At 39.2% G+C, this 21,501-nt stretch overlaps 1 long non-coding RNA gene across 1 annotated transcript in view; it reads left to right on the forward strand.

Moving 5' to 3' along the window:
• Window positions 1–21,501, forward strand: part of LOC111092111 — a 56,326-nt gene that overhangs the window by 14,649 nt on the left and 20,176 nt on the right. Inside the window, exon 3 of the long non-coding RNA XR_005378005.1 lies at window positions 13,638–13,694. This is a non-coding gene — a long non-coding RNA (uncharacterized LOC111092111). The remainder of the gene's footprint in view (window positions 1–13,637; window positions 13,695–21,501) is intronic.

The following is a 21,501-nucleotide window of genomic DNA, read 5'->3' on the forward strand; positions in this document are numbered from 1 at the left end:
GTCTTTGGCATCAGTGCTGTGAAACTTATAACCATGTGACAGTCATTGAATTTTAGAGAAGTTTGATGGAAGCTTGTAGAAATGTGCCATGGATATAATTCCATTGTCTTTTATCGACGCATCCTAGGTCAGACACCATGCTTACAATTCTCCAAGGCACAGTAGATAGCTATGACATTATATTCCTAGCCCAGTCCCCACCTTCTTCTGCTGTGTATACTTTTTTTGGCTCTAACCACGTGGTCCCCATGGAAGCTGCCATATTGTTGACTCTGTTATCCTGTTCATATCACCTCTTTCCAAGTGTAACATTGACCTATGGCAAATAAGTCTCCTCTAAGATTTTGAAGCCAGTCAGTTGAGGTGACTAAATCTGTACTATTAGGGCTGTTAATTACAATTGACATAAATCCAGCTTACACTGGCTTTAATAGTAAAAGAAATCCATAGTTTCATGTAAGTGCAAGTTCCAAAGTAACATTGGCTTCATGGTAGGGATGACTAAGAAATTCAAAAGATTGTTCAGAACCCAGTATTTCCCCATCTCTGTTCTTCTCCATGATGTAATCTTCATCTTCTAACTCCATTTGTTAGAACCCCACAACTTCCAGACCTTTTCCTTTTGTTGCAAATGGCGTAGCAATTCCAAACTTCATACTGTTACACGATGTGATCCAAGGAAATAGAGAATCTTCTACCAATTCCCAAATATTGTTTGGTGTTCATTCTCTATGCCCATGTGATAACTGATATATGGGTGGTCCTAGCAGAATTATAACACAACGTGGAAACAACGCAAGTACCCCTCCACTGACGAATGGATAAACAAATGTAGGATTGTCATGCAACCAAACACTCCCATGCAACTGAACAACTCACAATAAAAAGCAATGGTAGGGCAGCCCGGGTGGCTCAGCGGTTTTGTGGGTTTAGTGCTGCCTTCAGCCCAGGGCGTGATCCTGGAGACCGGGGATTGAGTCCCACGTCGGGCTCCCTGCATGGAGCCTGCTTCTCACTCAGCCTGTGTCTCTGCCTCTCTCTCTCTTTCTCTCTCTCTCTCTCATGAGTAAATAAATAAAATCTTAAAAAAAAAAAAAGCAATGGTAGATGTAACATAGATGAACTAAGAGTACTGTATTAAGTGAAAAAAGACCACATATGGTATGATTCCATTTATGTGACGTCCACATTAGGCAAAGCTGTAGAAACCAAAAGTAGATTAGTAGTTATCTAGGGCTGGTGGGGATCTGGGTTGGAGGATAGGGATATACTGCTAATGGCCACAAGGTTTCTCTTTAGAGTAATGAAAATGTCCTAAAATTAGGTTATGGTGATAGTTATACAACCCTATAAATATACTAAAAACCATTGTACACTTTAAATAAGGTGAATTTTCTACTATGTAAATTTTATCTCAATAAAGCTGTTTTTTAAAAGGAAGAGGAGTGCACAAAGTACTTTTAACCCTAGAAATTAAGCAACGAGGGCCCCAAGGCGATGCCTCTAGGAAGCAGCAGACACAGATCTGATCCAGGCCTTCTGCCTGCCTTCAGTGGCTGTGTTTCCGTTGGGTTTTGTTGGTTTTTTTTTCTAAGCTACAGAATCCAGCTGACTCCTTTAACCTTAACCTTCCTGCAAAAGGGACCACATCAAAGCATTTATTAGAAAGCTACTCGATACTTCCCAGAATTGAAGTGCTGAAAAAGCAAACGTCATGAGAGAAAAGAATCCATAAAATCGGGGGACCTTAGTCATGGGATCACATGGTTGATTTCCTTTCAGGACTCCATCCTGTCCCAGAAATATAGGAATGTCCTATAGGCCTTGTTTGGATTCTTTATCTACCCTTATGATAAGGGAGTGTGAATCCACATGGAATCCTGGGTGGGGTCTTTACCAAAGGAAAGAAAAAGAGCTCCTCCAGTATGTTCGGTCTTTAATAAATCCCCATCTTCCCTACACAGCTTTTGCTCTTTGAGCCCTAAAATAGCCACATTTGTAAAGTAAATCAATAAATAAATTGTAAAAATCAGGCAAGTCAACTGGTGGGCTGAAAAATCATTTAGATTTGATAATGCTTGTGTAGTAACATAGACATATCCTCAAAACTGTTATGTTGATGATGATAATATTTGTGTTTTTGAGTTGACCTCGGGTGGGGACCATACTAATACATGTTGAAAGCTTCCTAATTCTCCTACTCTTTGGATAATAGATCCCCAAATTTGGGCAGTAAAGAGTGTCTACAGTTCCCAATTTCCCACTATCCCTTGCAACTGAATGCAGTAACGCCAGTGACGGCATTATGTAAAAATCACCTTGGCATATTGACGTAAGTGAAGCCCGTCCGGGGCAAAGTGAGCCGGACAGATTCTATAGCAGTCACATCCTGAAACTGTGGGACTCAGAAAAGCAAAAGCACATCAAAATTAAGTAAATCCTTTAAAAAGTCTGATCTCACCACTCTATTTTTTCAGTCCTAAGACCAGACAATCTTTAAATAAAACGAACTAGCTGGTGAGATCTCACTGCTTTTAGAATTCAGAGATTTAAAACTAGAAATAATTGCTATATTTTAGTGACCTTAAGTACACATTTGAAATTATTTTGTATGTCAGATTGCTATCTTAAAAGATCTATACAAGTAAGAATATATTTAAAGTATGCTACAGGCACCACCGATAAAAAAAAAATGACTTATATTTTTATCCTCTAATTGAATTAGTTCATAAATACTTGTTTGAGTTTGGTCCATTTTCTTTGTATACTTCACATGTTCCTCTTCCTTTATCATTCATTCTTTTTTCATCATCTTTTCCCCCATTCTTTATTCACTTATTTAACAAATATGTATGTATGAGATGCTATTCTGGTCATTGGAGATAAAGTAGGGAAGAACCTATCCATAATCTCTGTCTCTGGGTTTATAGTTGGAAGAAGAAAGACATCACTCAATCAAATATACACCTTTATAGATACCTAATTATAACAAAAAAGTACAGTTTGTTTGTTGTGGAGGTGTAATTTGGGCTACCTGAGCTGGGGAACCAGGAGGGCTGTTTGAAGAAGTGGCTTTTTCACCCAGTACTAAAGTATAAGGAGGAGTGACATAGGAAAATGGGATGCTTGCATCTGTGAGTAGAGATGGAAGGGCATTGCAGATAGAGGGAACAACATGCACTAAGAGGCTGATGCCAAAGGATACAAGCTTAGGAAAAAAAGAGTTGACAAAGATGAATTTGTGAAGGGAGACCAGAGGAGAGGGCATGAGAGCACTAGCAAGCCCTGGAAGATGTTAAACAGGGAAGGGGAAAGATCAGAGCTGCATTTTATTTTATTAAGATTTTATTTATTCATGAGAGACACAAAGAGAGGCAGAGATATAGGCAGAGGGATAAGCAGGCTCCCCATGGGGACTCTGATGGAAAACTCGATCCCAGGACCCCAGGATCACGGTCTGAGTCAAAGGCAGATGCTCAACCACTGAGCCACCTAGGCACCCCTAGAGTTACATTTTAAATGCTCTCACTAACTACATGGTGAAAAATACTTTGAAAGAACGCAGGAGCAAATGCAAAGCATTTTGGTGGATACAGCAAAAGGCCAGGTGACAGGTGATAGGGATTTGGGCTTCAGTTTTGTCTCCACTCTAAATCTCTTTGGTCAATTTGCTTAAATATTTAGAACTTTATTTTTCTTATCTGTAGGATGGGAATAAAAATAACACTTTTCCAGTAGTGTCCCTGAAGACTGAGATGTAAGTTATAGAAAGTGTTTACCATGACACATAGTACTGTAAGTCTTTTATCACTATGAAATATTATCCTATCTTTGGCAATATTCTTGTTCTGAAGTCTACTTTGAATTTAATTATAATGATTTCTTTCCTTTTGATCAGTGTATAAATTGTCTAGTTTTTTTTTCTTTTTTTCTTTTTTTTTACCTTTATTCTATTGGTGTCTTCATGTTTCCTGTCAGTTTCTGTATGGCTCTCTCCCACTCAGTATTTATAGTCCAAAATTTCCCTCCAGATAGAAAGTCAAGGCAGCCAGAGAGTTCACCTCCTTTGTTTTTTCCTCTCATGGATCACGGTCCTCCGCTGTCTATTGTCCAGTGGCGTGAAATAGTGGTTTCCTGTATTTTGTCCAGTTTTCTAGCAGGAGGTTGAGTCCTGTCCTTGTTACCCCATTGCATCTGGAAATGAGAGTGATGTGGCAAATACCTGAATGATGTGTCTTCTATTTTAACTCCATTATAACCAGTACTTTTTTTACTTTGAGCTTCTACAAAATCTCTTGAGTACCTATTAATAACTAACAATATAATTAAAGTTATCTTCTAAGCAGTTTAGTTTCCAATCCCATCCAGTGCCATCCATTTGATATTGACATGACATTCTCAGAATGGCTTCAGGATTCTGAAACCTCTAAACATCATAAAACAAAATGGTTATTCTGGTGGAAAAAAATATCCCATAAAAACCTTAAAGTAGAATGTTATTGAGTGTTTAAAAAGTTAATGTGTGGGCCCCAAATATATAAAATTGATATCGGAGGAACCATCAAAATCTACTTAGAAGACATTAAGTTATTTACAAAGCACTTTATTAACAGCACTTGCTACTTGATGCTTAATAACCCAATCCCTCAAATTTTATATATCACTAAAATTAATGTCAATGAAAATAGTTAGTGCGTAGTATGCAGTCTTTCCCTGTTTTTATTTTATTCTATTTCAGTAAGTCCTTGAAATAGGCTCAAAATCCTTGGTTGTAGCAAGGCCAGAGAGAACAATTTAAGCAGTAGCCTTACGAAATAGCCAACATCGCCCGCTAATTCATGTTGGCACTCCAGAGATGGAGATCTGCTGTCTTCTGGTTGAGGTTCCTCAGGCAGACTGGGCACGTCCCTGTGAGTTGTACAACATACGTTTACTTGTTCCGACATAGATGAGCCATAGACAGTTCTCAGGAACCTGTTGAGCAGACAGCCTCCGTAAAATGTCTTTCTTTTCCATCCAAATCCATACTCTTATAATTGTAACATTGTTCAGTGAGATAAACTCTTGCCAAACTCATTCCAATCCTCTCCTCAAAATGGAACTGACCAGCTCACATGTTTGTTTTGTCCTCCATTAGCGTGTGTTCCATAGTGATGTAGTTCTTCTCATTTTAGTATCTTTAACCTAAGGAGAGGATTCTGAGACCAGACAGATGGACACAGCAAGTGGATGGAAGCCTTGGTTTCTCCTGGCCCAACCTTCTTCCTTCTTAATTCATTGCTATCAAATAAATGTGAAAATTCTTCAGGTTTGGCCTGATGAGCAGAGAAATTCAACAAAGCCGAGCGTGTTTGTTTTCCTGTGGCCACCCGAACAAAGTTCCATGAACAGGAAGGTTTAAAACCATATAAGTCTGTTTTGTCGTAGTTCTGGAGAACAGAGGTCAGAAATCACCGTGTCTGCAGAATCTTGCTCTCCAACGGCTCTTGGCGAGGATGCCTCCTTGCCTCTTCCAGCTGCTGGTGGTTGCAGCCATTTTTGGGGTGTGTCTGTTTGCAGCCACACAACTGCATGTTCTGACTCCATTACTGTGTGTTTTCTCTGTATATGTCTCTATGTTGCTTTCCCTCTTACAGGGACACCAGTCTGACTGGGTTAAGGACCCACTCTACTCCTGTATGGACTCATCTTAACTACTTGCATCTACAATGACCCTATTTCCAAATAAGGTAACACACTTTGAGGATCTAGGGATTAGGAATTCAACATACCTTTTTTGGCAACACATTTCAACCTGTATTGTATGTAAAATCTTCCAAACTCTGATGTCTGTCTCTATCATCATCTTTCTGCTGTAAAGTTTCCTTTTCCCCCCAAAATGCAAATGTAAATTATCATCCTATGTACATAAGCATGCATCTCCCTGTAAACAACTACTCTTCGCATGCTGATCTATTCAATTTTACTTATTCCTTACTGGTTCAGTCTGGCTTGCTAGACGGACAATCTCAAGGAATTCTGGTTTTCCAAAGAGCTATCTATGTTTTTCGTTCATAACTAACCAAAGTTGTTAATTTCACTTCCTCCTTTTCTCCCCTTCTGCAATCTCTCAAATCTCTCATTAGGAACTTAGTTTTTATTTTCTCTCATTGATCCATGTTTGGGCATTTCCTTCATTTCTCCAGAATGGTTTTACAGTGAGATGGTACCTTTTAAATGTGTGCCTGTCCAGCACTTTGGAGGCAGATAAAACTAGAATTGGTGTGAACATGGTAAAGATAAGGTCTTTCCCAAGTCTCTTCTATAACATCTTATTAGGAAAGAAATCGGACATTATCCAGCATGAGATGTTATTCACCTTATGAATGAAGTACAGATCCTTTCCTCAGCCAGCACAGAATATCTTATTTCTACTCCCTTAAAGCCCAGACTATGTCTGCAGTATCTGGATGACCCTGGGCAGCAGGAAGTAAGAGAAGACAGAGCATACAAACATTTCTTTACTTTTCTGTGTAGAGTCTCTGTTTTGGCCTTTTGCTTTGTGTTTTTGTGGGTGTTTTGTTTTGTTTTTGTCAGTGAATGATGCATGGCCATGGGAAATTGAGTCTCAGGGTGAAATAGGATAAGCCAGAATGGAAGCTTGTATCAGGAGGAGATTTCTCTTGGAGGGCAGATCTCTAGCAGGGCTTCAGACCTCCTGGGGACCAGTAGCAAAGTGTGAAGGGGCAGCAGAAATAACAGATGGCATTTCTTTCTTCTCCCATCATTGCTTTTTGACTCCCATTTCCCCCCACTCCTGTAATAAACACCCTACAGTGGCTCCAGTTTTCGTTGTAAGCACAATCCAGAAATAGCAGGAGTGACCTGGTGCTTCTGTCTAACCTCCCCTCGGACCCCCATCCTCCTGCTGATTTGCCCCACAGCCCAGTGTCTGTCTTTCCCAAGTCCCAAACTTCTCTCCTTCTCTCTTGCCTTTATCCTTCAATTTGGGAGCCCAGACCCCTCTTTCTTGAGATTTTTTATGGCATAGATCAAATGTCACCCCTCCCCCAACTACACTGCCCCAGCTGCAAGTGCATTGCTCTCCAACCACATTCTCCTTGTGCTTTTCCCTTCAAATACAAGCCCCTGAAAGCCAAGACCTCTGTGGCCCATGTGTCACTATACTGACTCAGCTCTGAGCTGAATGGGTAGTACTTCATGGGTTCTCAAAGAGAGATGTGGTTTTTGAAAAATTAAATGTGTGTTCCCCCTTTTTCATTCCTGTGCTGATGAGGAACGGGACAGTGTGCACCCTTGTGTGAGCAGCAGAGTACAGTTAAAACTTTCCCAGAGAGGATTGGAATACAGTTATTCCTCACTTTGGTTTACCCTCAGTCTTAGAATCTGAAAAAGGCCAGGGAAAAGGAATGATGAACCTCTGCCCAGATCTGGAGTGAGGCAAGTGTGCTTGGATGTGGGATTGATAGAGGGTCTTCCTCTCAGAGCTGCATAAGCGATGCCTCTACGATTGAGTGACCCTGAACGGGAGGCCCTCCTTAAAATGTGTGACCTGGTGCCCCATGTGCTGGCATCCCTGACCCCACCTGTGTCTTTACTAAGGGTTCTCTGGGAGCTTAAAACATTTTCCTACATAGCGTCAGGGTACTCTTTCTTGCTTTAGAAGTAGGGTTGCCTGATAAAAATAACGAGACAGCCTCGTTAAATTTGACTTTCAAATAAACAACAAATATTGTTTTTAGTATGAATATGTCCTGAATATTGCATGGGACATGGTTATGCTAAAAATGTTTTTAGTGTTTATCTGAAATTCAAATTGAACCACACATCCTGTATTTTTTATTCATTAAATCTGACCACGCCTACCTGGAGGTTTTCTGGAGGTAATATTCCCATGACAGTCATGTTGTGGCAGATTTCACCACGACGATAATCTCATGGAGAGGAGGTCTCATCTGTCCTATAAAATAGCATCTAAATAATGAAATGCCAAGTTGAGAGTCTCAGAACTCATTGCCTCACTATTATCATCTTTCCAGCCCTCTCATTTTTCTGTGCAATGAGAACTTATCAGATCAAGTAAACATTACCACTCAAAGCATTCATAAAATATTGAACATTTCATTTGAGTTTCTCAAAGCAGCTAAGTCTGCTTTAACTGTTTGAAAGTGTTGTATATTTACTAATAACTAATTTGCAAGGAGTCTGTGTTACATAGCCTGGGAGAGGAATGAGCAGCCCCCTTCTCCACTGCGTTCTTTTCAAGGGGGTTAAAACTACACCAGCTTTGCAGTTGTTAATACAGCCCCATTTAACACAGGCAGCATGTTGGTCCCTGGAAAGAGAACAATGCCTTTTTGGCTTGAAAGAGGATTTCAGTTGGAAAAGATACTTTCTTCATTTTCTTCTTTCACTATCACCTTATTGAACCTTTCTCAGAGCCAAAAAATGAGCATGTGAAGGTGGGAAAATCCAATTCAGCAACATCAGATAGGAAGATGCATCCAGGGTAATTGAATATCTGCAAGAACAATTATCTATGATAGGAAAAGAGAAGGAATATATCAAAAGACAACATGTTAACAAAATCGAAATAACGGAAGCAATAATCTAGTATCTCATGGTTAAGAATTAAAACCCCTGGTTATCATCATAGGATGAACAAAGTAACACATTTATAAGGAAGACAGAAATGTCTTAGACATATCATCATCTGTACGGTCACCTATCTGCATACCACAGATAGTATGGCTGTCATGTCAAGCAGGGTATTACACTATTATAGTGGCTTAGGACTTTGCTGAAATATCAGATTCAACAGATAGATTGAGGTAAACTCTCCCAGGCTTCATATCTAGAAATCTGTATTTTAAGTCTTCATAAGGAATTCTGATAGGACACATTTGGGATACAGCCATACTTATTTGCTGATTCAACAAATACCAGAAGGCATATTAGGTTCCAAAGCTATTCTAATTTTTTTTTTCTAGGCTCCAGCTCTCATAAACTTACATTCTAGTGGGGAGAGAAAAAAATAAAATAAAAATTAAATAATGTCAAATAGTGATACATGCTATAAAGGAAATAGTGAGAAGGGAGAGTATGTGCCTGGTGGACGCAGGTGGATGCTATCTTAAACGTAGTGATAGTGAAAAGCTCAGAAATGAGACCATAAAAAGAAAAATTCACACACAGAACATCCTCCACACTGTGAGGCTGCAGTCGATTGCAGGAGGGTTTGTGGAAGAGCAGGAAGGCCAGTGTGGCTGGGAAGGCAGTGAGCAAGGAAGGGGATGAAAGATGATGTCTGAGAGGCAACCATGGATCAGATAGATACCTAGGACCCTTCAGACTGTCCTGGCAAGATTGGATCTATTCTTAAGATGATGAAAAGCCATTGAAGGGTTTAGAGCAGGGAAGTTAGATGATTAGATTTTTATTTTGAAATCTTTTGGTTGTGGGAGGTAGGATACCAGTTGCATGCTGATGTAGTTGTCCAGGTGTGTAAAGATGATGGCTCGTACCATGGTGGCAAGAAGTGGTTGGATTCAATAAATGTTTTCAAGGTCAGGATTCAGTAGAATTTACTGATTAATTGGGTGTGAATTATAAGAGTAAGGCAAGATCCCAAAATGACTTTGAATCTTTGGCATCATAATTTGATCAATGGAACACTCTGGAAGTAGTGACTGTGAGTGTTGAGATTTGGACTTAACTTTTGGAAATAAGTTTGAAATGCCTCGTAGACACCCAAGGGAAGATGTGAAATAAGAAGTTGATCATTGAGAGACTGGGGATATAAATTTGGAAATCATCAACATATACATAGTATTTAAGCCACAAAGTTAGTTGAATCACTAAGATCAAGACTTGCAGCAACAAAAAGAGCCAAAATTTTAAAGACAAGTTAGATGAGGCAGGTCTCATGTTACTATTTCTCAAGAGATACTTTTTGCATTTTGGATTGAATAATACTTTGCCATGCAAAACAGATGTAAGGATCCTAGGATATTTAGCATCCCTGGACTCACCCACTAAACACCAGTACCATGTCCCAATCACTATGACAGTAAATATAGCCCCCACATATTTACAAACTACTCCAGAGGTGCATTTTTTGTGCTCCTTGACTATATAGTTATTGAAATCACTAACTGCCTTCAAATATCTACTCATAAGATTTTATTGTAGGGGCTGTGAATTTCAAATACATTTGGGTTAGAAAAGTATATATTATGCAGAGTTATAGTATTAGGGGATATGAAAATTTGTTTGCCAACAATCTCTTAGGGCCAAGAAAATAGAGCAAGCTCAAAACAGCAGTAAATTTCTTTTACCATTTTGCTGCATAACCAGAATTAACTGATTAATTGATTCCTGTAATGTCCTTTGTAAAGCATTCCATGTACAATGAATGCTGGTTTAATACACTAATTTTGGTAATCTAACACACTTCTTGGCACCCCACCCCCACCCTGGAATTATATGCTCAGGTGTTTTTGTTCCTAGATTCATTTATGTAAATCATCCATGTATTGAAAATGCACTTTTTAATTTGAGATCACATTCACACCAAATAGATGATGTATCGTGCGCTGTCTTCAAAATCACTATTTTGTGAAGTGCTGGTTTTGTGAAATGGCATCCATTCATTCATTCCTAGAGTGATGATAATGTATATCTTCATATAAATTGCATCATCTAGTATGTGCTTTTTTGGGGAAGGCTTCTTTCACTCAATGTGATGTTTTCGCAATTTATGGGTGACGTTTTAAGATTCATTAAGTGTGTCAGTGGTTTATTACTCCTTATTGCTGAATGGTGCTTCATTGTGTGTAAAAACCACCATTTCTTTATCCATTCTCCTGCTGCTGGACATCTAAGTTGTTTCCAATTTGGGGCTATTATGAATAAACCTGCTGTAAGCACTTCTGTACATTGTTCTCTGTGAACGTATATTTTCATTTCTTTTAAGAAAACACACAGTTGAATTATTGGTCTGCAGGATAGGTATATATTTACTTTTATAAGAAACCTCTGAAGTCTTTTCCAAAATGTATTATTTTGCATCTCCACCTTAAATGTGGGAAAGTTCTGATTGTTCCACAGACTTCCCAGTGCTTGAGGTTATTGGTATTTTCAATTTTAGCCATTCCATTGCTGTGCAATGGTATTTCATTGTGGGTTTGATAGGCATTTCCCCAATAAGTGCTGACGCTGAGTACTTTTTCGAATGCTTATTGGTCATTCATATACCTTTTTTATGAAGAGTCTATTCAAAAAGTTTTCCCACAGACATCTCTTCAGCTATTTAAATATTGAGCTGCTACAATAAACTTGCCTTAGAATACTCACCAGCCAATATTAGGGGAAGTGTGTTTATGTAACACACAGTAGTCTAGGAGAGAGTTACTATGGTAGGTGTTTAAAAATAATTATATATAATTTCATACATACTTCTTCTCTATTGACTAAATTAGCCGGTTTTCAGTAAATATTAATTAGTTTACTCCCAGAGAATAATATTGATGTTAGTCAATACATAAAATTTTTATGGATTTTAATGGTGAAAAAGTATAGAAACCCCAAATCACTAATTATAATGTCCTATTTAAGTACATTAAGCTGTTAAAACATTTCATTTTTCTGCTACTACTGATATAAAAGTATTTGAACTTTGCTTAAGAGACAACATCTAACATAGTTTATTCTGATAAAATACTTTAAGTCTTATTTGGTTTGCTTTATTCACCAACTAAAAATATGTATGAACAACGATGGTGAAAATTTCACGTGAAAGCCATTGTACAATAAACACATAACTGGGTATGTTGCTGAGTGGGCACATTATCTTTTAATTATAGAGAAGAGAGACTGAAAAAGAATGTCAAGAAATGGGATCTATGTCTACTATGTAGTCAGAGAGGTCAGTAAATGGCCTTCTGCTCCTAAGAACCTAAAGTAACACATAATATACATATTCAGATAAGAAACCAGAACCAACTCTGTTCATCCTTGTGGAACAAATAAACGTAGTCTCTGAATTTGGATTTTCTGTGCTCATCAGAAATTCTTCTTTCTGGAAGTCCAATTTTTTATCCTTACCAGAGAGGTAACGTTAACATAATTCAAAGGAATAAAGGACAGAACAAGGTATTCAACTAAAACTTTGGTCAACAACCATTTATACACAAGCCTTTCCAGACAATAAAGTAGGAATTTGTAAAATAATGTGGTTCAGCAGTGGGTTCATATATTTTTTTTAAAAAAAGTATTTTCATAATCCTCCAGGACAGTCCATTCTCATGGTGAACCTCCTGTCAACTGCCTGGGGCATCCAGTTTGAACAAAATGACTCACTCAGTCTCCAAACAATTCCCCAGTCTACATAATAACACCACTTTGCAGCTGGCATTTACTGTAGTAAAAGTACCTTGCAACAGTTAACTTGTGAGTGTTGAGGGAAGGCCGTGCCTGGCAGTCAAAGAGGAGGCTCCTTGCAGTATGAGATCTGAAGTCTTTTATGAGACTTTGCAATCAATATCCTAACATGTACTGAAAGGAGCTTATGTGAAAGCAAGTAAGAGAAGTGGTTGGTAGTTTGGTTTGTTTTCATGTGTTTCATTGCAGTTGTTGGTAGAGGATAGAGCTGACCTTCTTGATTCTCCTAAAAACGATAGGCTGAAATTAATAGAAGCAATGTAATGATACAGTTACAGAATGGAAGAGTTCTACAGTCTATAGCTAATAAACTATTACGATGAATTTAGGACACTTTAATGTCATTTTTTTTCCTCTGTGTATTTAGAGATGTTTGGCCATCAGTTCAACCATGGGTTTATGGGAAATTCCATTGCTTAGATCCTGTTCCCATTATACCACACATGCTCTGCTCTTCTGAATTTGCAAACTACCTGGACAGCCTGTAGGTCAGAGAGGGATAAATGATATTATTACACAGGGCTGGGTCACCAAACTATAACCCTGCCTAAGCCAAATCTGACCTCTGGGCCACATGTTTTTGTAAATAAAGTTTTATTGGAATGTAGCCATACCCATCCATTCACTCATTGTTTGTGGCTTCTTTTGTGCTGAAGAGCAGAGTTGAACAGTTACAAGAGAGCCCTTCTGACCCACAGACTCTAAAAGATTTACTAACCCATTGCAGAAAAACATTTCTTGAGCTTTGGTTTAGGGTGATAACATCTGCCCTCCAGGCAGATTATACTCCAGTAGTGCCTTTCTGGACATGTACAGTCCAAGAAACAATCTTTAGAAAGGGGCTGTCTATGTAAAAAATGAACCCATTTTATCTCTTGAAGGGGCAATTACTTTAGACACTTCTAGGCTTCCCTAGTGTCCCATCTCCTGATTTGCATCAATAAAAACTGCATGTTCCCTATACACATAGCTTTAGTTGGGAATATGACCATTGAGAATAAATTCTTAACCTACCTTATGGCTAAATTTGACCAAGTGTGACCAACTTTTGACCAAGGAATATAAGCACACATTACGGATACGATTTCTACTAAGTTATCTGCATGTCTTTCTCTTTTCTTTGCATTTTTATCTCTTCTGGCTGGAACATACACATTTTGCTGAATCCAACAACCTTCTTGGATTTTAATGACAAGGCACCTGCCATCATGAAGATGGGGTCAAAATCTGTGAGCTTCCTGGATACATAGCAAGTAAGGATTGCCATACCAGCTTTGAGCTATTGTCCCCAGACTTTTTTTTTAAACATAACAGTTTAAAAACATGTGGATTTAAGCCATTGCTCATTTGAATTTTGAATCCCATATTGATATTCCCAATATTTATATTAATAAAAAAGCCAGTGGCTAGGAGGGAATTCTTAGTGTATGTAGTGGACACTTGTTCAATCTATCCTTGGCTTTCCCTTTCTGGCACTTCTTTCTTCTTTCCCCCTTTATCTACACAGATAGAGCAGGAGCTTTTACGGTTATAAATGGAGATCCCTGCTTACTTGCCAGAGTTGAATGAACCAAAAGACCCTTATGGGGCCAAACCATCACTAGTCTGAGAATTGTTTCTACTGGGGAACTTAAAGGCCTCTGATGATCGTATTTTCTGATACCCAGGTTTTGGGGGGTGGCAGAAAAAGTCTGTATGAGAAAAAAATATAATTGGCAGAGCGTCTATGAGTGCAAACTCCTGAAAACTCAGAATCCCTGCTTTCCATTCATTCATCCCTTTTCTTGTGGTACCATGAGACACATCTATGTTCAGTGGGTAAAGTTGTCCATTTACCAAGTCAGAATTCAGAAGAGATGTAACTTCCTCTATTGTTTTCTTAGACCTAAAATTCTGTTTTGAGGTCTCTTCCTGCCAGGTTGTAAAACTAAATTTCGAATAATTCAGGGTTTCCCAATCTCTTTTCTCATTTATTAGAGTTTTCCCGGGTACAAGGAGTTGTAATTTGCTTCAGCAATATCTTCACTCCACATTGAAATATGACTACGCGGAACCATTCTTAAATTTAAGGATTGTGGTATCAATTCCCCACTCTTCCCTTTGTAGCAAATTCTATGTCTATCATCACTGAGCTGACCAAACCTATCATTTTTTAAGCCAAAATGTGCTCTGAGGATAACCAGCCCTATATATTTTCTAACACACTGCTTCTTAAATTCCGATGGGCATGTGAATACCCTTGGTCTGTTGTGAAAGTCTAGAATCTGATTCAGTAATTATGGGGTGGGGCTGAACTCCTGCCTTTCTAACAAGCTCCCAGGTGATACTCATTTTGATTGTGACCCTGTTGGAGTAAGGCTATAACCCATGTATAAACATGAAACTTCCTCTTGTTTTTTTTTTTTAAGATTTTATTTATTTATTCATGAGATACACAGAGAGAGGGAGAGAGAGGCAGAGACACAGGCAGAGGGAGAAGCAGGCTCCCTGCAAGGATCCAACGTGGGACTCGATCCCGGGACTCCAGGATCACGCCCTGGGCCGAAGGCAGGCACTAAACTGCTGAGCCACCCAGGGATACCCCTTCCTCTTGTTTTAGGCTTCGTTCTATGTCTTTCTTTGTGCTTCTTAATTAACACGTCTCAATTCCTCTATATAAGTTGTTCAGTATTTTTTAATAGAGTATAACTTTTGCATTTATTTTTGTCCTTACAAGCTGAAAACATCTATACTTTAATGCATTTTTAAACCTTATTTACCATGCTTTATGATGTATTTTGGCAGACAGTGGAGCATTGCATTCAGTGGAGATTAATAGATTCAGTATAGACTCTACTGTGCTCAAAATATGTCCTTGAGGGACACCTGAGTTGCTCACTGGTTGAGCATATACCTTTGGCTCAGGTCCTGATTCTAGGGTCCTGGGATCGAATCCTGAGTTGGGCTTCCCACAGGGAGCCTGTTGTTCCCTCTGCCTATTTCTCTGCCTCTCTCTGTGTCTCTCATGAATAAATAAATAAAATCTTAAAAAAAAAAAAAAAAGTCCTTGAGGCAGATTTACTTCTTGAGTCTTGTTTTTGTTTTTTGGGTTTTTTTCCTACTTATTGGAAGTGACCTCTGACCCACCTACTCCTACAGACTTGTAAGGTTATAAAGGGGAATAGCATGTACCTGGACATGCTTTCGAAAAAAAAGTGCCACTGCATCATTCTTAGTGATGCTCTTTGGCAGCTGGCAGCTGTCTATTTCCAGCCATTTTCATTGCTCGGACTGTGACCCCAGAGTGTTGGAAATCTTGCTCAGGGAAAACACCAGAGCTACATCTTCCTTTGTGACTTCAAACAGTCACCACTGATATCTTATTTAAATGAGCTTCAGTCTGTGTAGACAGCCCAATAAATAGTTTATTTATTCTGAATCCTTCCTCTGGGAATCTTCTTTTGAACTACAGCATCACATCATTTCAAAGGGAGCAAGGAAAACATCAGCTGCTGAAAGGCACTGCATTTTTTATGTACAGCTTAAAAACACTGCATCTGGTGTGTATAGAAACACATCTGTCCGTGCAACTGTCAAAGTTGGGTCATGCCCTTTCCATGCAGAAATAGTTTCACTTACGTAGGACCTGTGAGGCACTGCCAGGTATTCCCGGGGCCTGGGAAGCATCGCCGCAGATGCTCTTTCTTTTGCAATATCTGCCTTTTGATGATAAAGTTTCTATATTAAAGTAAAGCAAATGCAGGTTCGTGTCTCCTTATTTCCAAGTCAGTTATTGCTACTCACATCTGATAAGCCACACTTATAAAGCCAGGCCAAGCAGATAAATAATCAAAGCAACAACAAACATGCAGATACACTCTCTTTGCCTGCCACATCAGAGGGTAGCGCAGTGAAAGCCCTTCTGATGGTTTGGTTCCATTTTAAAGGTACCGCTCTCTCAGCCCTGTTAGAAGACAGAGATGAGAAAATGTCATCTGATCCAGAAACTAGAGTTACAGCTACATTTTTTTGATCAAGAATGAAGAGGGAGGAGGGCCTCTGGGGTGGTGTTCAGGAACATAGAGAATAGTCTTTTTCAGCACGAAATGCCCTCCAGCAGCAACCGGCAATGCCTTGGGCAAGGCAAGACAGCTGGCACTCTGCTTCTTTGCAACCAGCCACGACATCTATCCTTCCTGATCCGGGAAGTCACAAACTCCTTAGGATTCACAAAAGATTCTTTAGGGGTTTTCATCAGTGTCTGTAATTATGTGCTAACACCTCTGTCATTGTTTGTTGCTGTCAAAATATGATCTATGCAGGTAGCTTTAGATTTCCTACTACCCTTTGTAAAGGGAGTTCCATGCATTCTTAATTTGCTCATTCGTTTATTCCAAAACTATTCGTTGAGAGCCAATATTCCTGTATGCATTGAAAGCGATGGTATAGATACTGAATATATGAAGATAAAACAGGATACCCACCTAGAGGGGCAGGGCTCGAATATACAGATCCCGGGGAACTCAGCCCTCCCTCCAAGGTAGTATGTTCAGGCTTCCCTCACCACTTCTTTTCTCTGGAGTAGACATGAAGTTGTGAGTGTTTCATAGGAAGCCCAGCCTGCATCTAGTGTCTCATTCTGTGGGCATCTGGGCTATTTCAAGCCTCTGTCCATATTTCTTGAAAATATTTTTAACCCTTTCCCTATCTGATGATCTAATGAGTACTGTGGGAACCCCGCAGTACAGAACTGATTGTGCAAGAAACCCCAGGGACTTTTAGAGGACAAATGTCAGGTGCAGATCATGGCTGTCTCCATCCCTATTCCTTTGTCCATGGCAGACTTTGGTAATAGTTTGGCGTATGCCTTCTGACTGAACTTTAGCACTGCCTTTGACACATTCTCGATATGCTGGTCCAGACAGTCAAACAAATTAGTACTGACCCAAAAGATGAAACCTGTTTGTTATCCTGTTTGGAATGTGCTATGTCTATTCCTTGGATGGGCCCATTGACTTCCATCCAGAACTAAGTATTCATGATGCCCATAGATACAAAGCCCCATAAGATCACTCAGGTCTTATTCACTTGGAGCCACCAGCAGCTGTACCTATAGACATCATTTTTGGTTAAATCCAGTCTCTGTAAACTCCATCCATAGTCTCAACTTTCAGAAGCCCCCAGTCCTTTTAAACAGTGGTTTTACACTCACACCCAAGAATCTCCAATCTTCATCGCTTATGGTGAGCTAGCTGGCAAACAACACCAAATTAGTTCAATTATTGTTTATATTATAGTTAATACAGGTTAATGAGGTGTGTTGGAGGGGGAGGGCATATATTCCATAGAATCACTGAGACCCAAGACCTTCAACCAAAGAGAATTATTTGCCAGGGTCTCAGGGTCATCTGCCAGATTCCCTCCATTAAGCCAGTGATGAAAGAGAAGGAATGTGGGGAATCACACACGGTCTTTCTTTTTTTTTTTTAAGATTTTATTTATTTATTAGAGACACACACACAGAGAGAGAGAGAGAGAGAGAGAGGCAGAGACACAGGCAGAGAGAGAAGCAGGCTGCCTGCAGGGATCCCAATGTGGGGACTTGATCCTGGAACTCCAGGATCACGCCCTGAGCCAAAGGCAGATGCTTAACCACTGAGCTACCTGGGCATCCCCCACATGTTCTTTCTTAAGGTTGAGGCCTGTAAGTAGCTGTATCATGACTACCACTTTCCACTCACTTGAGTGCAAGGGATACTAAGAAGTCGTGTCTAATAACTAGACTAAAGTAGGCAGGTTATGCTTGATGATGGATGAATCCATAGGTTCTTGATACAGATTTCTCATTTGCAGAAATTCTAATGCAGTTGAATCAATGTAAAACCAGCTTGTGTAATTCTCTAGGGAGATTGCCTCCATGGAGTGACCCAGAATCCAGGATGCTTTCATCTTGTGGGTCTACTTCATGATCTCCATGATTACTCACAAAAGGAAAGAGAACATAAAGATACACACCAGGTTTAAATGCCTCAAAATAAGAAGCAACACAACTTGCTCTGCCCATAATTTTTGGCTGTAGTCATGTGACCCCATCTAACTGCACAGGGGCTTGGAAGGAAGTCTTCACATGTACCCAGGAAGAGGAAGAGGCCAGGCATGGTGGTCCCAGCCATCTTTGCCATATGTGGTCCCAGTGTGCTTATAGGATGAGATGGAAGTAGAATGTGGTAAACACGCAGCATTGCCCCAACCATGAGGAATTCCTCTTTTCCTCTCAGTATGTCCTAGAAGACCTTGGGTGCTCTCTCATTCAAACATAAGTTTACTAAACACAAAGTATTGATTAGAAAGTCACGAGGATGTAATTTGTTTCAGAAACTGGTATTATGTGATCTTTTCAAAAAGTAGTTTAATTTTAAAGCATATCCTGGTTTCAGATGTTGCAGTTTGAAGGCATACATGACAGAGGAATTTCTTGGTCAAAAATGAGAGAACTCTAACTTAACAGTCCTAAGCCAACAAAGGCCTTTTTTTTAGCTCTCATAGTTGAAAGATATAGGCATGACCGGAACCAGATACATAAATGATGTTGTCAAGAATCTGTGCCTTGTCCTCTTCCAGCCCATCTTCCATTTGCAGGCTTCATTCTTAAAATAGGCTGTTCCCAAGTTGTGGCAAGACAGCTACCAGCAGCTCCAGCCTCCGCTTCCCCCAGGAGAAAGAGAGTGTGCCTGTCCCAGGGATTATAATGAAAGTCAGGGAGAAGTGTAAACTGGACTGTGTTGGGTAGTTGCCCATTCATTTAACCAATTCAAGGGGATAATGGAATTCACTAGGTTTGAAATCAGGGTTTATGTCATTCCCACTTAAGCTGCAAAATAAAGATGGGAAATGAGTAGTTTCCCAAAGGAAAACTTGATTGTCGTTACCAGAAAACAGAACTAAAAATGCCCGCACAGTTTTCTGCTGTGTGATACAGACAGAAGATTGCCTTACTGCCTAATTAGGGTCTCTTGGTGACTGCCCTAAAAAAAGTCACTGTGGTCCAGAGTCTGATCGTTAGACTTGCAGATATAAAAACCTCATTTGTTACTGTAACAGGGGGCATTTGGTCTCTGGGAGAATGGCTTATGCCAACCCAACTCATAGGGACTGATGCATAAACTAGGACTCTGGCTTATTAATTATTCCTAAGAAATATAACCTCTTAGTTAACCAGAAAATTTAAGCTACACTGACCAGCTCCTTAAAAAGCTTCATGGAAGATAAATTAAAACCAATAGAATAATAGTTCAACGTGAAATCTTATTCAGGGGAATTAATTCTACAAGGACATTCTGTGACATATAACTATTACTCAATAAATGCATTTCAGTAGTGTTGTTATACCTTCCTAGAAGGCTGTCACTCAAATAGGCTCATGTGCATACTCCTCTCCATACCCCTAGAACGTTCTGGCTGGCTGTTGCTAAGTGTTGCCCTCTGACATTCTGATTCCTGTCACTGTATTTTCACAAGATCCTTTCCTTGCATTGATACCTTATTTAACTGATTTGTCTTCATTTGCGTTTTGATTAGGTAACAGGCCATTAATAATCACTATATCATGATTTAGGCAAACTATCAGAAATCTCAGCCTATGTATTGATAATTACAAGTGTTTAAATAGCCACTTGTTTATTTTTTTTAATGATTTACTTATTTATTTATTCATGAGAGACAGAGAGGCAGAGACACAGGCAGAGGGAGAAACAGGCTCCAGGCAGGGAAACTGACATGGGACTGGATCCAGGGTCTCCAGGATCATGCCCTGGGCTGAAAGCGGCACTAAACCGCTGAGCCAACCGGGCTGCCAACTTAAGCTCTTTAAAGTGAATGTGATGAGCAGGGAATATTTCCTGGCTTTTCATATTACCAGGGTCTTTCCCTTTTTCCTGAAGTTTTGCGGGCCACATTGGTGAAATTTGTCAATTAAGAATTTTCTCTTTTTGTATTGAAATGAGTTCAAACTGAATTTATAAAACAGTGTTTTCTTTGGGACCTTATTTTGATACAATTTTAGACTTACATAGTCACAGAAATAGTGCAAGGAACTTTCCTTTCCCCTTTACCCAGATTCATCAATTATTTATATTTTGCCTCATTAGCTCTATCTTTTTCTCTTTATGGGGAAAGTTGAAGACATTGTGCCCTTTCTCCTAGCTTCTACTGTGTATGTCCTAAACACAAAGACATTTCTTACATAGCTATAATGCAATGATCAAAATCAGGAAATTTAACATGGAAATGATGCTATTAAGAATCAACAGTTTGTTTAATTTCTTTTTAAATTGCTCCAATGATGATATTTTTAAACTAGTTTCTCTGGCTCAGATACATATCATACATAGGATTTACTTGTCTTTTCTTTTTGGACTTCTTTATTACTGGTTAGTTATACTGTGTGTCTTTGTCATTTCTGACCTTGACATTTTTGAAGAGTATAAACTAGTTTTTTGTAGTGTTCCGCAATTTGAATTATCCTTTTTTTTTTTGCATGATTAGATTCAGATTATGTACTTGTTATGCATTTTCTTTTATCTTTTTTACTGCATTGTGCTAGGATGCCCATGATGCCAGTTTTGATGGCAACATTGATCACTACTTTCACTTTGGTTAAGATGGTATCAAGGTTAAGATAGTCCCCACCAGGTTTCTCTGCTGTAAAGTTATTTTTTGTTTTGTTGTGTGTATGTAATTAGTAAGTAATCTGGGGTGAGGATTTTTTTTTGAAATTACATAGATAGCCTGTTTCTAATATCTGCTTATTTGGAATAATTTGTGTCAAATAAGGACACATATCCTTAACCCATTTGACCTCTGAGTGAACAGAAACCAATGGATTAAAAGAATTGCCCTAACACCTACTGGATATGGGGTCAGAACCCAGATTTTGCTTTCTTTTTTCAGGTTCTTTTTAAAATTTTTTTTTAATTTTTATTTATTTATGATAGTCACATCAGAGAGAGAGAGAGAGGCAGAGACACAGGCAGAGGGAGAAGCAGGCAGGCTCCATGCACCGGGAGCCCGACGTGGGATTCG

This window comes from Canis lupus, chromosome 24 (genome assembly GCF_011100685.1).
Source record: "Canis lupus familiaris isolate Mischka breed German Shepherd chromosome 24, alternate assembly UU_Cfam_GSD_1.0, whole genome shotgun sequence".
Taxonomy (NCBI): Eukaryota; Metazoa; Chordata; class Mammalia; order Carnivora; family Canidae; genus Canis; species Canis lupus.